General features: G+C 42.8%; 1 protein-coding gene and 1 long non-coding RNA gene across 3 annotated transcripts in view; one reads left to right on the top strand and one right to left on the bottom strand.

Annotated features, from left to right (window-relative positions):
* CDH13 (cadherin 13) overlaps positions 1-21747 on the bottom strand; it is a 1187477-nt gene that overhangs the window by 818413 nt on the left and 347317 nt on the right. The gene's annotated exons all lie outside the window — the stretch shown is intronic.
* Positions 6018-21747, top strand: part of LOC117088121 — a 32839-nt gene continuing 17109 nt past the window's right edge. The window contains exon 1 of the long non-coding RNA XR_004439009.1: positions 6018-6186. This is a non-coding gene — a long non-coding RNA (uncharacterized LOC117088121). The remainder of the gene's footprint in view (positions 6187-21747) is intronic.

Genomic DNA, 21747 nt, shown 5'->3' with positions numbered 1-21747 from the left:
CACAAAGAAGCATGCACTGTTCTCAGAGCTGACATTTCCATGGTCATAAAGCTCAGTGTTGTTCCAGTTCAGGAAGCTGATGAGTCATGGGGTAGAGGCCGTCGGGAGAGGAAGGAGGCTTACTCTTTTTTTTTTTCTTACCATTTTCATTACTTCTCAGCTGATTTTCAATATACAACAGGAAAGGAATATAATGACCTCCTAATCACTGCCCCACCCAGAAAACCTCAAATGACTAATTGCCTTTTCTCCTAAAATGGAAGAGTTATTTCATCTGCCTGAAGGTTTTACTTCCTTCTGCTATGCTTTTTCCCAGTAAGCCTTTAATCTTGCAAAGCACAGCCATATAAACAAACAAGAGAGAAAACAGGAAGATGGAAACTTTCCAAGTTCATCCCACTTTGAATCTCACTTGACAAACAGGGATGCATGGTTTTGATAAAGGGTGTGAGGATTGTGATTTGACCTTCCTCTTGCCACTGTATAAAATGTAAACACAATGTACTTTCTCACAATTAAAAGATATCAATTTCCCAGCAGCCCGTGCGGGTGCTGAATAATCTTTCTCCTCAATGGATGCAGCATGATCCCTGTTATCAACTAGTTATATCCAATCAGAAGTAAACCATGCCAAGCTGGGTGGGGGAATGCAACGGCTTTGCGCTTTCAGAAGTTGTATAAGTGGGAAGAAGTATCACATCTATTTTGAAAATAGTTGTTTGGTGTGTTTTTACGATACACCATGGTGTTATAATAGGTGATATCAGACTCAGTAGTTTAAAGTAACAAGAACTTTTTTCTCCCTTATTTAAGGTCTAGGTTGGCAGTCCAGAATTGGAATGGTGGCTTGATGGTATTGGGGATGCATCCTGTTGCTATGCCATCTATTCCATGTTACCCTTTTCAGCTTAACTGAAGATTGATTCACCACCATATCTGTGTTTCAGCTAAAGAAGAGAAAAATAGGAAGGGAAAATAGATTTCTTAAGTCTCAAAGGCATGGATTAATGTGCAAACATCACATCCACTAGTATCTTATTGGCGGTCACCCAGTTCCATGGCCACAACTAGATGCAAGGTGGCTGGAGAAAGTAGTCTTTAGCTGAGTGACCATGTGCCCAGCAAAATTTGCTATTGAAAAACAGAGGATGGCTAGAGTGGGATTCACTATGAGTTCTGGCCACAGTTGAGTTGAATAAATGTTTCCCCTAGAATGGAGAGAGCATCCTAGTTGGGGGTCCCTCCATAGCCACTTGGGTTGTGATGATCATTGATAGTGGTGATGAAAATGACAGGAATAAAGATAGCAGCAGCTAACATTTACTCACTTCTTGCTTTATGCCTCTTTGTACTAAGTGCTTCGTAAACATTACGCATTCTATCTTCAGGATAATCCTACAGGATCAATAGTATAATTATCCCAATTTTATCCATGAAGAAATGGAGTCGCATCAAGTTCAGAAACTTGCCCAAGGTCATGTAACCAGCATGTGGCCAAATGAAACCTATATGTTTCTATGTCCAAAGTTATTCTCTTAACACTTTACTCAGGTGTTAACAGTGGTCTGAGATGCGTCAGTATTTCACAAAACTGAACTAAACTGACAAAGTTCCCCTTAACCAGATCATCTGAGCCAGCTAAGAAGTGTTTGGGGCTTGAATACTATCAATGTAGGTATCAGTGTACATTGGCTGTTTCATTTGTCAAAGACTAATAAGTTTTTCTTCCTTACAGAGAACTTGATTAATTTTTTAAAAAAGGGAAAATGAATGAATATTTATTAAGTGCAATTTGTTCAGTATATCAGCTCTTTCTAAACATGACTTCCAGAGTGAGAGAGAAATAACCAAAGGGACCATTAGTTGAGTAAAGTTTGGGAGATCAGGATGAAAGGCTACGCTCTCCATGGTGTCTTTGCTGGTGCTGATAGAAGCCCTAGGCCAAGAGCAGAGCAGGGAAATCCCTGCCCCTTCCTAAAGGTGGGGGTCTCAGGCACCTCGCTGAGGCTGGATGATGCTGAATCAGTGAGCAACATGGAATCTGGGGCAGTCTAATGCAAGGGTCAAGGTGTACTAAGTCATGATGAGGAAGAGTTAGAGATGTGGGTCTCTAGCTATAAAGAGCTCCATCCAAGAACTGAACAGAAAAGCAAAGCCAGTGAGCATGATGCACAAAGGATGGGTTCTGAGGTGCAGCTGCTGTCGTCTTCATGCATCAGCACATTAAAATGTTTGGGAAGAGAAGGGGAATAGAACATCCCTCCCCTCCCCACAAACAGATGGGTAATTAGATGGAGGGTGGGAGGCAGATGCTGTACTTCCCCTGAGACCAGCACCAGAGGGAATGGGCTGGCTCTGCAGAAGACATTTCCGTTCCTGAAAAGGGATATAATGATGGGGAAAGAATCAGGACTTCAGGATCTTGCAGGGAGGGGTAACAACGGAGGGGGAGTGCGTCCTTCTTCCGTGTTAATCCTCTGCAGTCCCCTCTCTGTGCACTAAAGAACCAAGCGCCAGGTGAGCACTGTGCTTAAGAGATTCCACCTGACTACAACCCTGTCAAAATGACATTTCAGGAAAACCTGCTTGTTAGATCCTGCCAGCGCTATGTCTGCTGGTGTTTGTTTCAGTGGCCTGTTCTCTGTGTTTTTTGGTACAATGCTATAGACACTTCCCCAGAAGTGTAAGAAGTGCTCAGCCTGATATAACATATCTTTAATGCTGACTCAGCTGCAATTATTTGCTATTAATCCAAAATAGATTCTTACAGAAAACGTCTTCAAACATTGCCCAACGCTACTTCACAATGATGATGAATGTGGACTTGGCAAAGAGGCTGGTGAGGAAGTCTAAGATCAGTTCCTATAGTCCTCATGGGGTCAACTGACACACCTCTCTCACCCTGGACCATTCTTTGTTTTTTTCAACTGAGTCAAAAGCCAGTGGTAACTCAAAACCTGCAACAACTTAAATCAGTAGTTTAATGAGCGTAAGTATTTGTAAGATGTAGAATATTCTCTGAAATCAAGAACAGCAGTATAGGCAGCATCAATGCTCTATGGTGGGAGAGCCCAAGACATCTGGAAAGGAGGGAACTTGGGCTGCCTTTGGGAGACAAAACGTGAAATTAACCCACAAAGAATAGTCAAAAACTGTTAACAGACGGAAGCAGATATCAAGAGCAGAAAGAGTACAGACAGTTATTAATATATTAACTGAATTAACCTACCTAAGATCCAATGTGGAATCAGAAGATAGGGCCTGGTAAGTCTCAAGTAAATGAACAAACAAAAAAAAATAGTTGGCATGGCCCAATGGAAGCCCTGTTTAAGGAAGACTTTGCTTCAGCCAAGAGACTTAGAGTATCTTGAGGCAGATGGACACATGGGGTGGTCTCAGCTAAAGGTCATTAAACCTGCAATCCTGAGTCCTTCTGTAGCCAAGGACATGCCTAATCAGCACCTTCATTTTTACCAATAATTTGATTATCTTCTCAGCATGAATTGATTTTCTGTTCCTCTGAACTTCTTCCCATTATTGCTTAATTTTTATGGGGTCAACTACTTATTATCGACTTTATTTCACAGCAGACTTTAATCTGCTTGATGCCAAGAACCATAGAGTAACTTTTTTTTTTTTTTGGTATATAACCCTCTTGTCATGTAGTACTGAAGTTAAGCATTTGCTTTAAAAAAATGTATTTATAGGCTAATGTTAAATCAGACCAATTTATTGATCATACAAACATTTAGTTAAAGCTTTTTGACCTTGGGGTATTATTCCAGAACACTGTAGCATTCTAGAATGCTAGATTATCTCTAGAGTTCTGAATTATATCCCCACCCTGCTCCTTGACTGGTTGTTACCCAGTCTCTCTCCACATAGAGCACAAAGTCTCACTGACATGAAACTTTAACCTAAAGATGTTTTTTATATATACATATATTTAACTCTGATTGTATATATCAAAATCCCCATTTGATGGAGTCTTGAAAATTGACTTTTAAAACATTTACAAACATCCTTGGTGATTCTGATGCCCAGGAAAGTTTGAGAACTGCTGGTTTCAGGCCAAGCTCTTCATTTCACAAATAAGGATACTGAAACAGATAAGGCCATGCTTGCCCAGCTAGCTCACAACAGAGGCTGGGCTAGGACATACTTCAACATAGTACTGGTCTCATTCTGAAGTTTACCACTTCCTATTAAAGCATGAGGAAGTCACGTCCTTAATGAGGTTAATCAGTGCCATTTCACTTCTATGAAATACTCTTCTACTTCCTCAATGCTCCTTTCAGTGGAACACAATCTGCTAGAAATGGTTTCCTCATCCCTTTCTGAAATTTTTGACACGATTGATCCTCCAGCTCATACACTACCTTCTTTTTGATTAATGGAAAAAGTTCTGGTAAATTTGTATATATCACTTGCATCCTAGATAATGATATAAAGTGGTTTTGTTAAATTGGTAGAACTAAAGTTTTAAATTTCTCCTTCTCTCTTCCTCAACCATGTTCAAGGCTAAGATCAGCTGTGCTCAAACTTCTGTAATTCTCTCAGTTTATAGACACAATTGTTTTTATTGCCAAAATCAGCAGTCCTTTGAGTTTCACTGTGCCACGCGCAATGTTCACATCAGCAGTTGCTTGAGATTACTGTGCCCTCAGATCATGACTTGCCCTTTGATCACTTATTTGGCCACCCACATGTTGAGGGAAAGTTTTATAAATTATGTCCTGGAGGTTGCTGTGAGATGAGGGATTGCAGTAGTCTGGTTGTTTCATAAGAGCTAACCTGGACTTGGGCAGGAAAGAGATGAAAAGCCAGACTGAACAAGGGCCTTGCAGTTCATGGCATCTGAAGTGAAGGAGTTGAAATCTGCATTAAAGATAAATCAACATAAGGCTGGCCAATTTATATAAAAATTCTACATCTTCCCCCTTACTAGAGGAATGTTAAGGGAAGGCATATTAACATATGTACTTTTAAACTATTTGATTTTTACCTTAAATTTGTCTTTCAGCAGTAAAAACCAAAATTATTGCAAATGTGACCCATGTAATACCTAACAAGAGTGTGTGATCAATTTTTCAGTTGAATGTGTCATTAATAACGAACTCTTGGTAGATGCGTTGCTATTAGTTTGAAATAGCTTTCCAGGTCATTTAAGTTGTCACTGTTGCTTCGGAGAAGGCCATTGTGCAAGGTGTTGTGATCAGATGTGCTTCTGGTCTTTATCAAATCAAGGATGGCAGGTGCACGGCAGAGATGCTACCACTGCTTCCTCACGCCCTATCTCTGGCAGGCACCACTACTGCCCTCTTTTCTAATGAGACCAGTATGGTTTCAAAATTGTTCTCAAACCAGAGCCATTGAATAGTGCCAGCACATGAAACGAAAGCCCTTTAATTCTTGAGTCAACACATGTATGAGCCTTGGTGCTGAAATCTGATGAGAAAGTCTTCATTTTAAAAAGATATGCCATGGGGTGCAGTGGCTCACACCTGTAATCCCAGTACTTTGGAGGCCAAGATGGATCACTTAAGGCCAGGAGTTCAAGATCAGCCTAGGCAACAGAGCAAGACCGCATGTCCACAACAAATAAATAAATAGCTGGTCCTGGTGGCATGCACCTGTAATTCTAGCTACTCAGGAGGCTGAGGTGGGAGAATCACTTGAACCCAAGCGTTCAAGGCAGCAGTGAGCTGTGATTGTGCCACTGCACTCCAGCCTGGGTGATAAAGTGAGACTCTGTCCCCAAGAAAAACCCAAACCAAAAAACCCACACAAATGGCAAGAAAGATATGGAAACTTTTGGCTTCCTTGGCTAGACCGCCATCCAAGTGATGTGAAATCCTGAACGTAAGTCCACGAGGGACCCAGGTGAACCCACTCACAAGATGGGCTGTACCTAGAAAGACGGGACAGTTTGGTAGGCCAAGATGAGTGAGAACCACAGTAATGTATTCCTGTGTCCTCACTCCTGAGTCATTCCAAGGGAAATATAGAGATGATGTCATCCTCCTTGAAATGTAGTTTGGATGTTTTTTCTAGGATCCTTGTTTTTCTACAGAACAAGAGGCTATCCGTTCCAAAGGTGAACTTTGAAAATGCTGAATTCTAGAATGATTGGCAGTTGGCTCTCAGACTTCTAGTCACTAGAGACTGGGGTTGGAACAGATAAGGGTAAGTTGTTTCAGGGGGAAGGGGGAGGTTGTAGACAAAAAAAAAAAATCATGATGTGATCCAGTATATAGATATTTCACTGAAGGGCTGAAATAAGAGAATTGGCTGACAAGAAGAGACTCTGGGCTTCAAAAAACCTTGGAGACAAGAAATAGCTATTGAGGAGAGCTGGTAAAAAAAAAAAGTGGGGGGACTTATGAGAAATTTGCTAAGCAGTTGTTGAACGGAGAGCCAGGGATGGAGAGAATTTCTATAATTAGATCCCAGGGATTTTAACAAGGGCAGCTTCATTAAGAAACAAAGGGATAAAACTAACATCTAAATGTAAATCACATTGCTTGGTTAAAGAGTCACTGGCCAGGATGGGGATGAAAACAAGTCACTTCTGGATTGGTGGATTAATCTAGGAGAGCCAGCATTGAGAACAGAAGCAGGCAATATCCTGCACCTTGAATACAGCATGACTGCTGAGATTTCTTCATCCTCTGCACTAATAGAGAAAATTAAAGTCTCCACTGCATCACTGGTCCACACAGCCTCATCTAGGCTCTGGGCCTAGAGAAAGTGCCAGAGAGAAACAAACAAACAAAAACTGACATGACTGGATTCCCAGCCTTCAGGCACCACTTTGCTGGTCACCCTTGCCATTGCCTCACCCAGAATAAGTGTATAGGATCCTGATATTCCTGGGACATGTGGCTTCTTCATCTCCCTATCCCTCTCCAACTCACACTGCCATGTCAAAGGCAGAACAGAACATCCATAGTCAGCTAAGATTCAAAATCAGTGATTACTAACACGAAAGGTAACACGAAGTGCAAACTATATGCTTGTCTAGGATACCCAGGAATGCAGACTTATACTTGTGAGTGACATCAACATAAATATAGGCCCCAAAGACAGCCCCATTCCTTGGGGTCTTCTTCCTTTGCCAGCTACTCACAGTGCCATGTTCCAGGTAGCAGTTAGATACCCATGCAGTCTTCATTCTCCCTCTCCCTCTCCCCTTTGCCTGCTTTGTACATTTTTGAAAGTTGATTTTCTCTGTGTAAGTGCAGACCTTACCCGATATTTCAATTTCAAATTAACTTAGTAGTTCACTCTTTCATTCTTTAATAAGTTAATTTATTTATCTAATGTCCATAGGGCTCACTTAGGTCTTTGGCACTGCAGATATAAAAAGAAATGAGACAATGGAGGCTTCAAGGAGCGCAGAGTCTCACATGGAACGTTCTGACCTGATGTCCTCTCTGTCTTTGGCTTTCATCAGCAGAATACCTCCTATCTTGTGAGACAAAGCAGTCTACTGAGAGAGCATCCAGTCTCACTCCTGAATCTGCCCTTCATTACTCGCTCTTTTCTTTTTTTTTTTTTTTAAGGTGGAGTTTCACTCTGTCTCCCAGGCTGGAGTACAGTTGTACAATCTTGGCTCACTGCAACCTCCGCCTCCCAGGTTCAAGCAATTCTCCTGTCTCGGCCTCCAGAGTCGCTGGGATTTCAGGCATCCACCAACATGCCTGGCTAATTTTTGTGTTTTTGTGGAGACAGGGTTTCACCATGTTGGTCAGGCAGGTCTTGAACTCCTGACCACAGGTGATGTGCCCACCTCAGCCTCCCGAAGTGCTGGGATTACAAGCATGAGCCACCGTGCCTGGCTGATTACTTAGTCTCTTTGTGGACATTTTCAGCTCTGCTAGAAGCTTCCACATTCTTCAAGCTCTGCCTCTATAACTCCAGCCTCCAATTTCTCTACTTCACACTAGGGATCACCATACTTATCCTTCCATCTTTCATTGATTTGCCAAGAAAAAAACAAAAAACATTCCCTCAACTCTCCTCACCTCAGATGCCCCCAGTGCATTTCATTCTCTAAAGGCATTTCTTTCTTTATATTAAAAAGAACACGTGTGTGTGCATGCATACACATACACCACACACATATGTGTTCACACATACACTGCATGCATATATGAACACATACACCACATATGCATGTACACACATGCCCCTGGGTTATATTGCTTTGGTTTTGGCCCCGCTGCCTTTTATCCTCATCAGTCTTCAATGATTGAGGAAGGAGGGATTTTGCTACAAGATGTAAAAACATAGCCGTACTTCAATTGGCAGTGGCAGTAGCATGCTCTGGCAGGGAGTGCTCTGCTGGGAGGGTAGTGTTCCAGCCAGCTAGTGTAGGAAACAATGAGACAAGGCAGTGTTGACTCATCAGATCATGATGAACACTTCAAAGGGAGAAAGACCTCTCTGTGCTGGATCGAGGTTATCTTTCCAAATTCCAAGAGGCAGAATCACAAAGCAAGAGATGGGGCAAGCCAACACAAAACCCTTGAGTCTCTAAGCAATAGTAAAACCCACAGACCCCTGCTGAAGAATGCAGCCATAGGGAATTCCTTGCATGGTCCTTACAATCTTCACGATTGAACCAGTGACCAGCAACTTCAAAAGAAGCCTTTTAAAACTGGCTGATTCACAGCCTGGCGTGGTGGCTCATGCCTGTAATCCTACCACTTTGGGAGGCCGAGGCGGGCAGATCGCCTGAGGTCAGGAGTTTGAGACCAGCCTGGTCAACATAGTGAAACTCCATGTCTATTAAAAATACAAAAATTAGCTAGGTGTGGTGGTAGGTGCCTGTAATACCAGCAACTGAGGAGGCTGAGGCAGGAAAATTGCTTAAACCTAGAAAGTGGAGGTTGCAGTGAGCCAAGATCGTGACACTGTACTCCACCCTGGGAGACAGATCAAGACTCCTTCTCAAAATCTCAAAAACAAACAGACAAATAAAACAAAACAAAACACAAATTGGCTGATTCATGCCAACGAGGCAGCATGTCATAGGATCTCTGCCCAGTAGACAGAAAGGTAGCTAATTAATGCAACAGAATCCTATATTTTTGGGGAGTTTAAGGGATATAGCAGTAATTGGAAGAACCAAAGAAGACAGGGAAATTGAATCATGAGTATAATGATGACCACAGAGGAGGGAGCAATGGAGGCTATTTCTGGGAAAAGGGCAAGGTGACCAGTGCTACAGCTGCTTCTCACTAATTCAGTGTCCGCTCCATAAACATTTCCTGAGTAGCCATTTTGTGTCAGGCACTTTCCTGCCTGAATGTTTTGTGTCCCTGAGGAGTGAATCCCCAAATTCTAATTCCATCAAGATAAGATGGAATAGATGGGATAAGTGTCTCCTTACATGTTCTCTGTCCCCTTTCCATAGACTTAACTCACCCAAACCAGGTGAGTCTGTTCTACATGACTTGAAAGTACCTAACTCATACAAATTTAAAAGCACTGGGAAATTTGGAGTTCCAGGTATGATAGAATGAGATATGATCTTAATTCTTTGCCCATTTGCAATATTTGTAAACATTCATCACCTTGCCATGGTCTTACAGTTGGGTTATCCTTGTAACTTAGTTTGACCAGCAGGTACTATTGGATGTAGTTCAAGCAAAGGCTTGAGATGTGTTTGTGTGGTTGGGCTTGCCTCTTTTATTTCTGCTATCCCTAGAAAAATAAGAGACATAAGGAGCAGACCTTAGCCCAACCCACAGTTTACAGTTAAGCCCAGCAGAGGCCCAGCTTAGAGAAGCCACATTCCAGATAACACTCAGGTGTGTATGCCAGAAATAAATGCTTGTTGTGGTAAAGGACTGAAATTTTGCAGTGTTTTTGACCCAGAGGGCAATAAGAGATCTGAGAGAATTGGCAAGCTAGAGATTCTGAAAAAGGGCTTTTGTGACAATGCCTTTCACATTCACAGTTTGCATGGTAGGTATTTGATAAGCATTTTAAACAAAGCAGCTTGGTTTTGATTGCATCAAATGTCAAAGGTTTGTCATTGACCTCAGCATAAGCCAGTTATGGGGTTCACTCTGGTTGCCAAGTGTTACTCAGGCTCAGACGTACCAATATGAAAATTCACAGCATCCTAGGTCCAGTATTAGTCTCTACAGAGTGCCTGGCTGAACTTGCAAGCACAGATTGCATTTACACATTGTCTTACTTTGTCCCACAACATCTCTACAATAAGTGTAAGAGTATTACTGTATTACTGTATCCATTCTTACATTGCTATATAGAAGTGTCTGAGACTGGGTAGTTTATAAAGAAGAGAGATTTAATTGGCTCATGGTTCTACAGGCTTTACATGAAGCATGATGCCAGTGTCTGCTCTGCTTGTGGGGAGGCTTCGGGAAGCTTCTAGTCATGGTGGAAGGTGAAAGGGAAGCAGGCACATCACATGGCTGGAGCAGAAGCAAGACAGAGCAAAGCGGGAGGTGCTATGTGCTTTTAAATGACCAGATCTCATGAGAACTCACTCACTATCATGAGGAGAGTACCAAGAAGATGGTAGTAAGCCATTCAGGAGAAATCTGCCCCTATGATCCACTCACCTCCCACCAGGCCCCACCTCCAGTGCTGGGGATTGCAATTCAACATGAAATTTGGGTGGGGACAAATAGCCAAACCATATCCATCACCAACATTTCAGAAAGAAGGAGGCCAATGTTCAGAGAGGCGGAGGGTCCTGCCCAAGATCTCACATATGGAAAGTAGCAAAAGTGATCTTAAACCCAGATCTGACGATCTCTAAAACCACGCACTTATCTCTGTAGGCCTGAGTGAGAATTTATCTGTAAGAGAAAGGAGGAGGAAAGCCACAAATATGTCTAATGAATATAGTTGTCATCAAAGCTCCATTTATTACCTTCACTGAAACCATCAGATTCTACGTTCGATGATACTTTATTTTCCTCCAAAAGTAACTACCACGTTTTACTTACTTCAAGATCTCTGAGCAGAGTTGTGCTTTCCCTACAGAATAGGATGAATCAGCCCTCTAATTTCTTTTTGCTATAATAGAGATGCCTTTCAACTCCCCCTCCTTTAGATTCAAAAGAAGTTCTCCTAAGGTCTCAGAGATACTGACACTACAGTTTCTGGACACCTGTGCATCCCGAAGAAGTCAAAATACATTAGGATTAAAGAGTTCATATTTTATTTCTGAAAGGATGCCTTTTCAACACTTACGAGAAATACAGCAACGACTATTACTTACTGACCTTATTCAACAGGTTTTGAATTTGACGTTCCCAGTCTCAGTAAGTTAATGATCCATGCATGCTGTCCTGCTCCTCACTGAGACAGGAGCTGGGCACAAAAAGGAGAGGGCATGAAGACACAGGTGTTCTGGCTTTGCAAACAGCTAAGTAGGAATATTGCAGATGCTGGAGAGCTGTGACAATTGCACTGTAAGTCCCTGGGTAAAAGCAGGGATTATAACATTAGCTAATAGTTATGGAGCCCATAGTGTGTTCCAAGCTCTGGGTAAAGTGCTTTATACACAGATAGCATAGTATGTGTGTATAAAGCATATTATCCTGAAAAGTACATTTTGACTGAATTGCCTAGGTTTAAATATCAGCTCTATCCTGTTTAGTTGTGCAAGCCTTAGCAAGTTATGTAACCTCTTGATGCCTCCATCTTTTCATCTGTAAAGTGGGAATCATAGTTGAACCTACTTCAGACAGTTGTTCCGAACAAATGAGCTAATAGATGAGCTGAAATAGTGACTGGCACGTAGCAAGTTGAAAATGAGTGTTAACTGTTATCATTACCCCACGTGATAATTTCAATAAATTTAGGAAAAAGGTGTCATTACCATCCTTATTTTATAGCTAAGAAATCTGAGGTTCTGAGAAGTTGAATATCTTATTCAAGATCACTCAGATGATAAGTGGCAGAGCCAGAATTTAAACTCAGTCCTGCCAGATTTGGAGGTACATTGTCTTAAACACATTAAAACAAGCAATTCAACTTCTGATAGCACAACACATTGCCAATGTGAAGACACACGTGAATGATGTTTCAAATCCGAGGTGGTTCCAGGAATTTTGTTCAGCAAAGCAGTGTGGTTTTCAAATTACATTGGCTAATTCAATTGCAAGGGAAAGAAGGTTTTAGAGTTTAATCCAGGTTCCTTGCTCTTCCTTTCAAGCCCTTCCCTTGAAATCCAAATTTAGAACATTTGGGGGGGTTTGATGGCCTCCCGTGTGATTCAGGTGACCTGCCAGGTTTAGAAACCTGCTGGGACTTTTGAATTTATACAAATGTCTGAGACGGAAGGTCTTGTGGGCTGCCCAGTCCAGCTTCCCACCCATGGTAGGAAGTCCTTGTAGTCTAAGGAAGGTCCCGCAAGACAATAGGCAAGCCTGGAGCTAAGATCAGCTTCCCCCCTGCCAATTTCAGCCATGATCTGTTCTGATCTTATTGTTTTCCTCTTTCAAAAAAGCAAGGCAGGAAAAGGCTCCCCACATACTCCTTGTTGGTCTGTGTATTAGTCTGTTCTCATCCTGCTAATAAAGATATACCTAAGACTGGGTAATTTATAAAGGAAAGAGGTTTAATTGACTCACAGTTCTGCATGGCTTGGGAAGCCTCAGGAAACTATGATCATGGTGGAAGGGGAAGCAAACATATCCTTTTTTCACATGGCAGCATCAAGGAGAACTGCCGAGCAAAAGGGGGAAATGTCCCTTATAGAACCATTAGATCTCATAAGAAATCACTATCATGAAAACAGCATGAGGGTAACCACCCCCACGATCCCATCACCTCCCACCAGGTCCCTCCCACCACAGGTAGGGATTATAGGAACTATAATTCAAGATGAAATTTGGATGAGGACACAGCCAAATCACATCACTCTGTCCCTACTCTCCAAAATCCCATGTCCTCACATTTCAAAACACAATTGTGCCCTTCCAACAGTCCCCCAAAGTCATAACTCAGTCCATCATTAACTGAAAACTCCAAGTCCATAGACTCATCTGAGACAAGACCTATAAGCCTGTAAAATCTAAAGCAAATTAGGTACTTCCTAGATACAATGGGGGTACAGGCATTGGATAAATAAACCTGCTCCAAATGGGAGAAATTGGCCCAAACAAAGGGGCTACAGGCCCCATGCAAGTCTACAATGCAACAGAGCAGTCATTAAACCTTAAAGTTCAAAAATAATCCCCTTTGACTTCATGTCTCACATCCAGGGCACGATGATGCAAGAGGTGGGCCCCCATGATCTTGGGCAGCTCTGTCCCTGTGACTTTGCAGGGTACAATCCCCCTCCCGGCTGCTTTCATGTCTGGCATTGAGTGTCTGTGGCTTTTCCAGGTGCGTGGTGCAAGCTGTCAGTAGAGCTACAATTTTGGGGTCTGCAGGATGGTGACCCTCTTCTCACCGCTCCACTAGGCAGTGTCCCAGTGGGGACTCTGTGTGGGGGCTCCAACCCCATATTTCCCTTCTGCATTGCCTTAGCAGAGATTCTTCATGAGTGTTCCGTCCCTGCAGCAAACTTCTGCCTGGACATCATGTGTTTCCATACATCCTCTGAAATCTAGGCAGAGGTTCCCAAACCTCCATTCTTGACTTTGGTGTACCTGTAGGCTCAACACTACATGGAAGCTGCCAAGACTTGGGGCTTGCACCCACCAAAACCACAACCTGAGCTACACCTTGGCCTCTTTTAGCTATGGCCATAGTGGCTGGGACACAGGGCACTAACTTCCCATGCTGCACAAAGCAGGGGAGCCTTGGGTCTGGCCCACAAAGCCATTTTTTCCTCCTAGGCCTCCAAGCCTCTAATGGGAGGGGGGCTGCCATGAAGACCCCTGACATGCCCTGGAGACATTTTCCCCATTGTCTTGGTGATTAATATTTTGCTCCTCATTACTTATGCACATTTCTACAACAGGCTTGAATTTCTCCCCATAAAATGGGCTTTTCTTTTCTATTGCATCATCAGGCTGAAAATTTTCTGAACTTTTATGTGCTGCTTCCCTTTTAAACCTAAGTTCCAATTCTAAACTGTGTTTTTATGAATACATAAAACTGAATACTTTTAACAGCACCCAAGTCACCTCTTGAACACTTTTCTGCTTGGAGATTTCTTCTGCCAGATACCATAAATCATCTCTCTCCAGTTCAAAGTTCCACAGATCTCTAGGGCAGGGGAAAATGCCACCAGACCCTTTGCTAAAGCATAACAAGAGTCACCTTTGCTCCAGTTTCCAACAAGTTCCTCATCTTCATTCGAGACCACCTCAACCTGGGCTTCATTGTCCATATCATTATCAGCATTTTGGTCAAAGACATTCAACAAGTCTCTAGGAAGTTTCAAACTCCCACATCTTCCTGTCTTCTGAGCCCTCCAGGTCTCTAGGAAGTTACAACATTTCCCACATTTTCCTGTCTTCTGAGCCCTCAAAACTGTTCCCACCTCTGCTTGTTATCCTGTTCCAAAGTCACTTCCACATTTTGGGGTATGCTTGTAGCAGCACTCCACTCTGCCGGTACCAATTTACTGTATTAGTCCATTTTCATGCTGCTAATAAATACATACCTGAGACTGCATAATTTATAAAGGAAAGAGGTTCAACTGACTCACAGTTCTGCAGGTCTGGGAGTTCTCAGGAAATTTACAATCATGGTGGATGGGGAAACAAACACGTCCTTCTTCACATGATGGCAGCAAGGAGAAGTGTCAAGCAAAAGAGGGGAACCCCCTACATAAAACCATCACATCTTGCGAGAACTCACTCATAATGAAATTATCTCCCACTGGGTTCCTCCCATTATATGTGAAGATTATGGGAACTACAATTCAAGATGAGATTTGGGTGGGGACACAGCCAAATCATATCACTCTGCATCTAGGTGACTTAATGCTGATGATAAAATGACTACTAAGCTTCTGGTTAATACCCTGGCCCTCACTGTGCCTCCCAGGGCTGAGGGTTGGCTGCCTTACTCATCCCAGTGTTGTCCAGCTCTGCAGCCCACAAAGGACATTGGGTCCATGCTGGAACTCTCTATTTAGCAATCCCAGAGATAGCAGGGCCAAGGGCAACTCAAAATGGAGCTCAATTTTGGGAACTTAGGAACTAGATTGGTGTGGAAGCCTTTAGCATAAATTTGTAAAGTGTATTCCAGAGGTATATTTAGTTGTTTTAAAAATTCTGTAAGAGGAAATATATAGCTTTTGTTTTCCTTTTCTTAGCCATTTGTTGGGGGTGATTAGACTGTCTATAATAGACAGGACAAAGCGAGACTGATGGACCAAGAGTTCCAGGCTGTCCCCTCAGAATAAGCCAGTGTCTTTTGGCAATTGGAGACGATGTCATCATCCCCTTCCTGCAATGCACCAAACGCAGCCTGGCCTGAGCAACAGAAATCCCAACTCCAAGTACCACCTGGCTAGCTAGCTGAGTTCCAGGCAGAATAATTTCTTCACAAATCAAACTCTTGCTTAGTCCTTTCTTTGTGCTCAGCACTGTGCTTGGTTTGGGGAATAAAAGAACCTCAACAGCCCTATTTGGGAGTTAGAACCCCTCGGAGCCAAACTCACCCACATTCTTCACCATTTGCATGTCTGCAAGCAGGTCTCAACCTCCTCCTGCCTCAGTTTCTACAGTTGTAAAATGGGTATCTGGGGTTGTCTTGAGGTGTATTTCATCTAATGCGGGTGGAGCACTTAGCACAGGGACAGAGTAAATGACCAACGATTATTATTTTAATCCATCATGAAGATAACTGGAAAAGTATCTAAGATGCATTTTTGCCTGTAGCTCCAGTACAGTGAAGAAAACAGATATAGGAATCTACTGTTACAGTTGAGTGAGATACATTCTCTAATAGAGGTAGGAAGAGGGAGGCACAGGACCCCAAGGAGGAAGAATCCGCCCCCACCTGGGCAAGTCTACTCTACTCTACTCTAAAGTAGGCTTCAGAGTCCCAGGAAGTAGAACTGGTGTTTGTTAACTTCTTCAGAGCCCCAGCCCTTCAAAAGCCCAGGCCCCCTGGTGTACCTGCTCTGGAGTTCTGTCTAATGAAGACTCTGACTGTCTCCTGAGTCATCTCCTTTTTAACTCTCCATAAATCTTATCGTGAAAAATACTTTTCTTGTCTCCCTTGTCAATGCCTTTGCATTTCTTCTTTGCTTTGTTACTGGCCTTCCGACCAGGGGCTTTCATCTCTTCACAACACAGAATCCTTACTGTGCTGTTTTCTATCGTTTATGCAACCCCTGTTATTCTCTCCCTTCGTGCATTATTTAGTCCCGGAAAGTGCTGGGGGAGAGAGCTTGGAGGAGAGATGTTAGTAAAATAAGTTGTACTCAACTGCATTATGCTGTGAAAAGCCCTAAAAGGAAACCCCTATTTTTCAGGGATGGGGGTATAGATAAGGGGAGTGGTTAAGGAGGGGAAGATTTCCTTGAAAATAATATATAAAGGCCTTTTCATGTAAATATGTGAAAACTGATTGTGGTACTTTATTCTTCAGATAGAAGATCAAGGTCAGCAATGCATCCTGTATATTACAAGAAAAAAATCAAATCTTCTGTCTTCTGAGTTGAGGAATGTAAGAAACTGTAATTATTATTATAATTATTATGCTGATAAGAATAGTATCATTATAATTATTTACTGGGTGCCAACTCTATACCATTCACTGTATTAAGGGTTTTACAAGCATGATCTCATGTAAGCCACATGGCCGTCCTATGAGGCAGGCAGTATTATTATCCCTGTCATAGGGAGGAGGACGCCGAGGATCAGAGAGGTTAAGAGCATGCCTAGGGTCACGCAGCAGCTGCGGAACTGTGACTGACACCCAGGCCTGACTACGACCATGACCCCACACTGCCTGCCACTGTCTGGGGCTCTCTCTTGCATGGAGCCCACACAGTCCTATGTCCTCACGAGGATCACTGGTTTTGTCTTCACTTACTCTCCATGCAGCCCCTTGGGAGCCTCATCTTGGGTTTCCTAATGATTTGTGCATCCTCTCCCGAAGACCAGACCATCCAACCACAGCAGTCAGGGCCCTAAGGCCACCCTGCATCTCACCTCAACCACCCTACCTGATTGGAAGGAATTCTGACTCTTTATTTAAGCCTTGTTTATGCTTTATACCCATCGGACTAAAAGAAATCAGAAAGATTAGTTGGGCCAAGTGATGCCAGGGGTGTGGAGATGTGAGGACTTCATGTGCAGCTATCAGAAATGTGGGCCTGGACAGCTGTTCTGAGACTGAACCAGTGCCCATTACCTCAGTCAGTCTGGGTGTAGTTTATGTATGGTCTTCCTGTGGCTACTGTAACAAATCCTCAGGAACTTAATGGTTTAAAGCAACACAAATGTATTATTTTATAGTCCTAGAGGCCAAAAGTCTGACATAGAGGCTCTTGGACGCTCTAGGGACAAATCTGCTTCCTTTTTGTTTCACATGTTCTACATGCTGCCCACTTTCCTTGACTCCTGGCCCCTTCCTCTATCTTCAAAGATGGCAATAGAGCATCTTTTAATCTCTCTCCAACTCTGGGTCTTATGCCTCCTCTTTTTTCTTATAAGGAGCCTTGTGATTATACTGGGCCCACTTAGATAGTCCACAATAATCTCTCAATCTCAGAAATTTTAATCTAATTCCATCTGCAAAGTCCCTTTTGCCACCCAAGGTCACACATTTGCAGTTTCTGAGGATTAGAATGTGGATATCGTTGGGGTCATTATTCTGCCTGTCATATCTGAGATCCAGAAATTCCATTTCCAGGTATATATAAACCAGGGTACCTCTCACACCCATTTGCAAGTGAATCGTAAAGGGTGTTGTTGGAGTTATTCAGGGTGTTGGGAACCAGAGACAACATAGGCATTCTACGTGGAGATAATGGAAAAGTGAAGGAAGTGGAAGATGCAAGGACACACGGTGAATGGAAGTAACAGCCTAGAGGTTTACACCCTGACATGAATGCATCTTAGAAAGAATGCTTAGGCAGGGCATGGTTGCTCACACTTGTAATCCTAGCACTTTGTGAGGCTGAGGCGGGTGGATCACTTGAGGTCAGGAGTTCAAAACCAGCCTAGCCAACATGGTGAAACCCAGTCTCTACTAAAAATACAAAAACAAACAAAAAAGTTAGCTGGGCATGGTGGCAGGTGCATGTAATCCCGAGGAGTACTTGGGAGGCTGAGGCAGGAGAATCACTTGAACCCAGGAGGTGGAGGTTGCAGTGAGCTGAGATCACATCACTGCAGTCCAGCCTGGGCAACAGAGGGTAACTCTGTTAAAAAAAAAAAAAAAATCTTAGAGAGGGAAAGCAAAAAACAGAATAAGGTGTGTGTGTATGTGACACAGGATCATTAACTCAATGGAACAGCTAAGTACAAAATTGCGACATGCACTTTGCATGAATACTGTATAAGCAAAAAGACATGTTTGGACACCTTGGTGATAGCTGCCTAGGAGACTAGAAAAGGAAATGTTATGGGATAGAAGAATAAAAAGGAATAAAAATAAGTCTTGTTCATATATCATCCCTTCCGTGAAGCCATCCTTGACCCGCTGAAGCCTCCAGGTAGAGGGGCATGGTTCAGTGGGGACAGGTCTTTAACAGGATTCTTGCACACTGTCTTGTGTCGGTGGGTTTGCATTTCTAGCTTTATGTGAGCTCCTTGAAAGCAGGGACAACGTCTTGTTTTCCTTTGTATCTTTCAAGAGCAGCACAATGCCTGCCTCACAGTAGGTGCCTAATATGTGTTTGGTTAACTTGAACAGTGAACAGTGGGAAAACAAGACATCTGGAGCGGGTGTCTCACATGAGCTGACACTTAGAAAAATTTCTAAGGACACTCAAATGGGCTTTAAAGCTATGTTTGGAACGGAAAGTTGAATCATAAAGCCTGATTCTTGCAGGTGAGCAAAGGAGAAGGAGGGCAAAGAGGATGGATGCAGACCTTCCGAGCATCTGTTCTGCTTCTAACTTCCCCAGACAAAATGCCAAGAAAAATGAGCATCAGAATAAAAATGCAGAATGAACATTGGTAGAAGGGAAAAGAAACCCCAAGTTGGGTAAAGAGATTGTAAGACAGCATTTAATTGTTCTAAATAAATCCAATCCAAAAGAGTGGCAGAAATGCTGAGACAGAGGATAGACAGTATCTCCAAATATTTCAAAAGGTGGCAGTAAATTCTGAGATTCTGTAATGAGACTGACATTGTTCTGGGTCAAGACTCCAGAACAGATCATTAAAGCAATGGTTTTGAACGCTTAAAAAAAAATAAAGTGGTGATTCTTCAGACGCCTACAAGGGTTCATTAAAATCAAGTTGTGCCTGAGTGACCTGGTTTCCTTTATGGACCTTAAATGGTAAAAAGGTAGAGACCTGTAGTAGATAGTTTATACAGATTTCAGCTAAGAGTTTGCCAAGCTCTTTCTCCGTGGTTTTAAACACAAGGCTGATTCTTGCTTTGACAACCAGTTCAGTTATCATACCCAAATGGCTTGGATTCATGGAATGGTGCCAATCTACCACACATAATATTAAAAACAGCTACCATGTATTAAATGCTTACCACGTGACAGGTACGGTCCTTGCCAATTCACATGGAGTTATGCATTTTCAGTTCCAGCTGCTCTAGGATGGAAGGGCTGTTACTACTGCACTTTGCATGTGAGGGAAGTGAGGTATTCACAGGTGAAATAACTTCCCCAGGTCCCATGGCTAGCAACAACTGGCTCTGGAGACTCAGCTAACACAGCGTGTTATTCTGCTAGAGAATAGATGAAATGCTGGGCTGTCTGACTTTCAAAATGGAACTTAGAAATACAAGAGCCTCTGCAGAAATGGAATGAACAAAAGGAAATATTTTCTCTTGTCTTACCTTTCAATCATTCTCTGCTTCTCACCTAAACACAGCTCTCACAACCAGACTCTCTACTGAAAGGTATGCTTGGTCTTTCCGGGCCATTTCTCTATAGTAGATCTCTGTCATAGGGTCCTTCTCAGGGACCGTTTTCCTCCATTCTATTGGTCTATTTCCCACATGGTTTTAACCCCTGGTCCTGACCTGTTCCTAATCAGTGTCTCCAAATTTCAGTTTTGGGATTTAGCCTCACCCTACACTGCTTCACCTGGGTAGACTCTCTTCTGATAAAAATCCATCTGTGCAAGTTGCTGTGAAATACAAATAAGCTTATGTCAGGGCCCAGCAATAATGGGACTTCCTGGGATAGAGGGTTCGTGCCTCAAGTAGCTGAAGAGGCTTCCCACACAGCTCACCCTCCTCTGAGCAGAGTAATCCCTGCAAACAGGGTTGTTGGCCATGCAGAATCCATCCCTGCAAGTCTGGGATTCAAAAGATACTTCCCTCCTCAAATAGGAGCAGGAAAAGGTAGCATTTAAGGGGCACAGGCACTTAAGGGGAAACAATCCAACTAACTTAAATGTTTGTGTTTTTTTACATTTAATTCTTACCTAAACAGACTTATCTATTTGGTACCATACTATGACTAGAAAGAAACCATTTGAATTCAAGGTTGAACTTGGGAAGAGTTTATATCAGAACTACATCCAGCCATCCTGTCATTTAATGCACACTAGTTGAATACCTGGTAGAAACAACAGGGTGAACTGGATTATGTCCACAGTTTGGAGTCAGAGGTCTGGGTTAGATGCCTATTCTTCGATGCACTTGGTAGATGGCCTTAATATCTCAACCCGGCACTTCTTTTAAAAATACAGGTGATGATATACATCTCATAGGATTGCTGGAAACCTTATGCTTTGCTGTCCTAGGAGCAGACCCTGCAACAAGGATTCAAGTATGCGAGGTTCATGTGGAAGGTGATGGGAGCACTACCTGAGAATAAGAGAATAGGAATGAGAGTGACAGCGAGAATAGGAAATGAGATAAGGTAGGGAAAGCGGCCAACAAAAGGGCTGTTATCAAATCAACTGTCAATATGGATAACTAAAACTGAATCCTGCTGGTGAATTACGGAAGCCAGTTTAAAACATAAGCTTTGGCCGGGCACGGTGGCTCAAGCCAGTAATCCCAGCACTTTGGGAGGCCGAGACAGGCAGATCACGAGGTCAGGAGATCGAGACCATCCTGGCTAACCCGGTGAAACCCCATCTCTGCTAAAAAAAAATACAAAAAACTAGCCGGGCGAAGTGGCAGGCGCCTGTAGTCCCAGCTACTCCGGAGGCTGAGGCAGGAGAATGGCGTGAACCCGGGAGGCGGAGCTTGCAGTGAGCGAGATCCGGCCACTGCACTCCAGCCCGGGCAACAGAGCAAGACTCCGTCTCAAAAACAACAACAACAACAACAAAAAACATAAGCGTTAGAGTTATCACATTCAAAGAGTGAGAGAGTTGGGGTATTTATACACCTGCTCCTGCTGGTCTTTGGTTGAGGCCTGGCTGTTCTCAGAATGTGTTTGTTCTCCTGCAAGTAAATTAGGCCAGTATGCCCTAGAATGGTAAAAAGAAGGGGTATAGGCAAAGCATCTCCAGTGTCTCCTAGGGATTTTGCAAGCTAGTCTATGTGAAATTTATGCATTCAACAAATATTTTAAACATGCCTACACTCTGAGTAAGTACTGAGGCACTGGGCATTGGAAAGTAAACAAGTGGTCTTGCAATAATTTTACTAAAATTTCAAAGGTAAAGTAAGTCATTATAGTTAATACTAAAGAAT

This window comes from Trachypithecus francoisi, unplaced genomic scaffold (assembly GCF_009764315.1).
Source record: "Trachypithecus francoisi isolate TF-2019V2 unplaced genomic scaffold, Tfra_2.0 Lachesis_group10, whole genome shotgun sequence".
Taxonomy (NCBI): domain Eukaryota; kingdom Metazoa; phylum Chordata; class Mammalia; order Primates; family Cercopithecidae; genus Trachypithecus; species Trachypithecus francoisi.
Note: the sequence above shows the minus strand (reverse complement) of the source record. Positions and strands in the feature narration are given on the sequence as shown.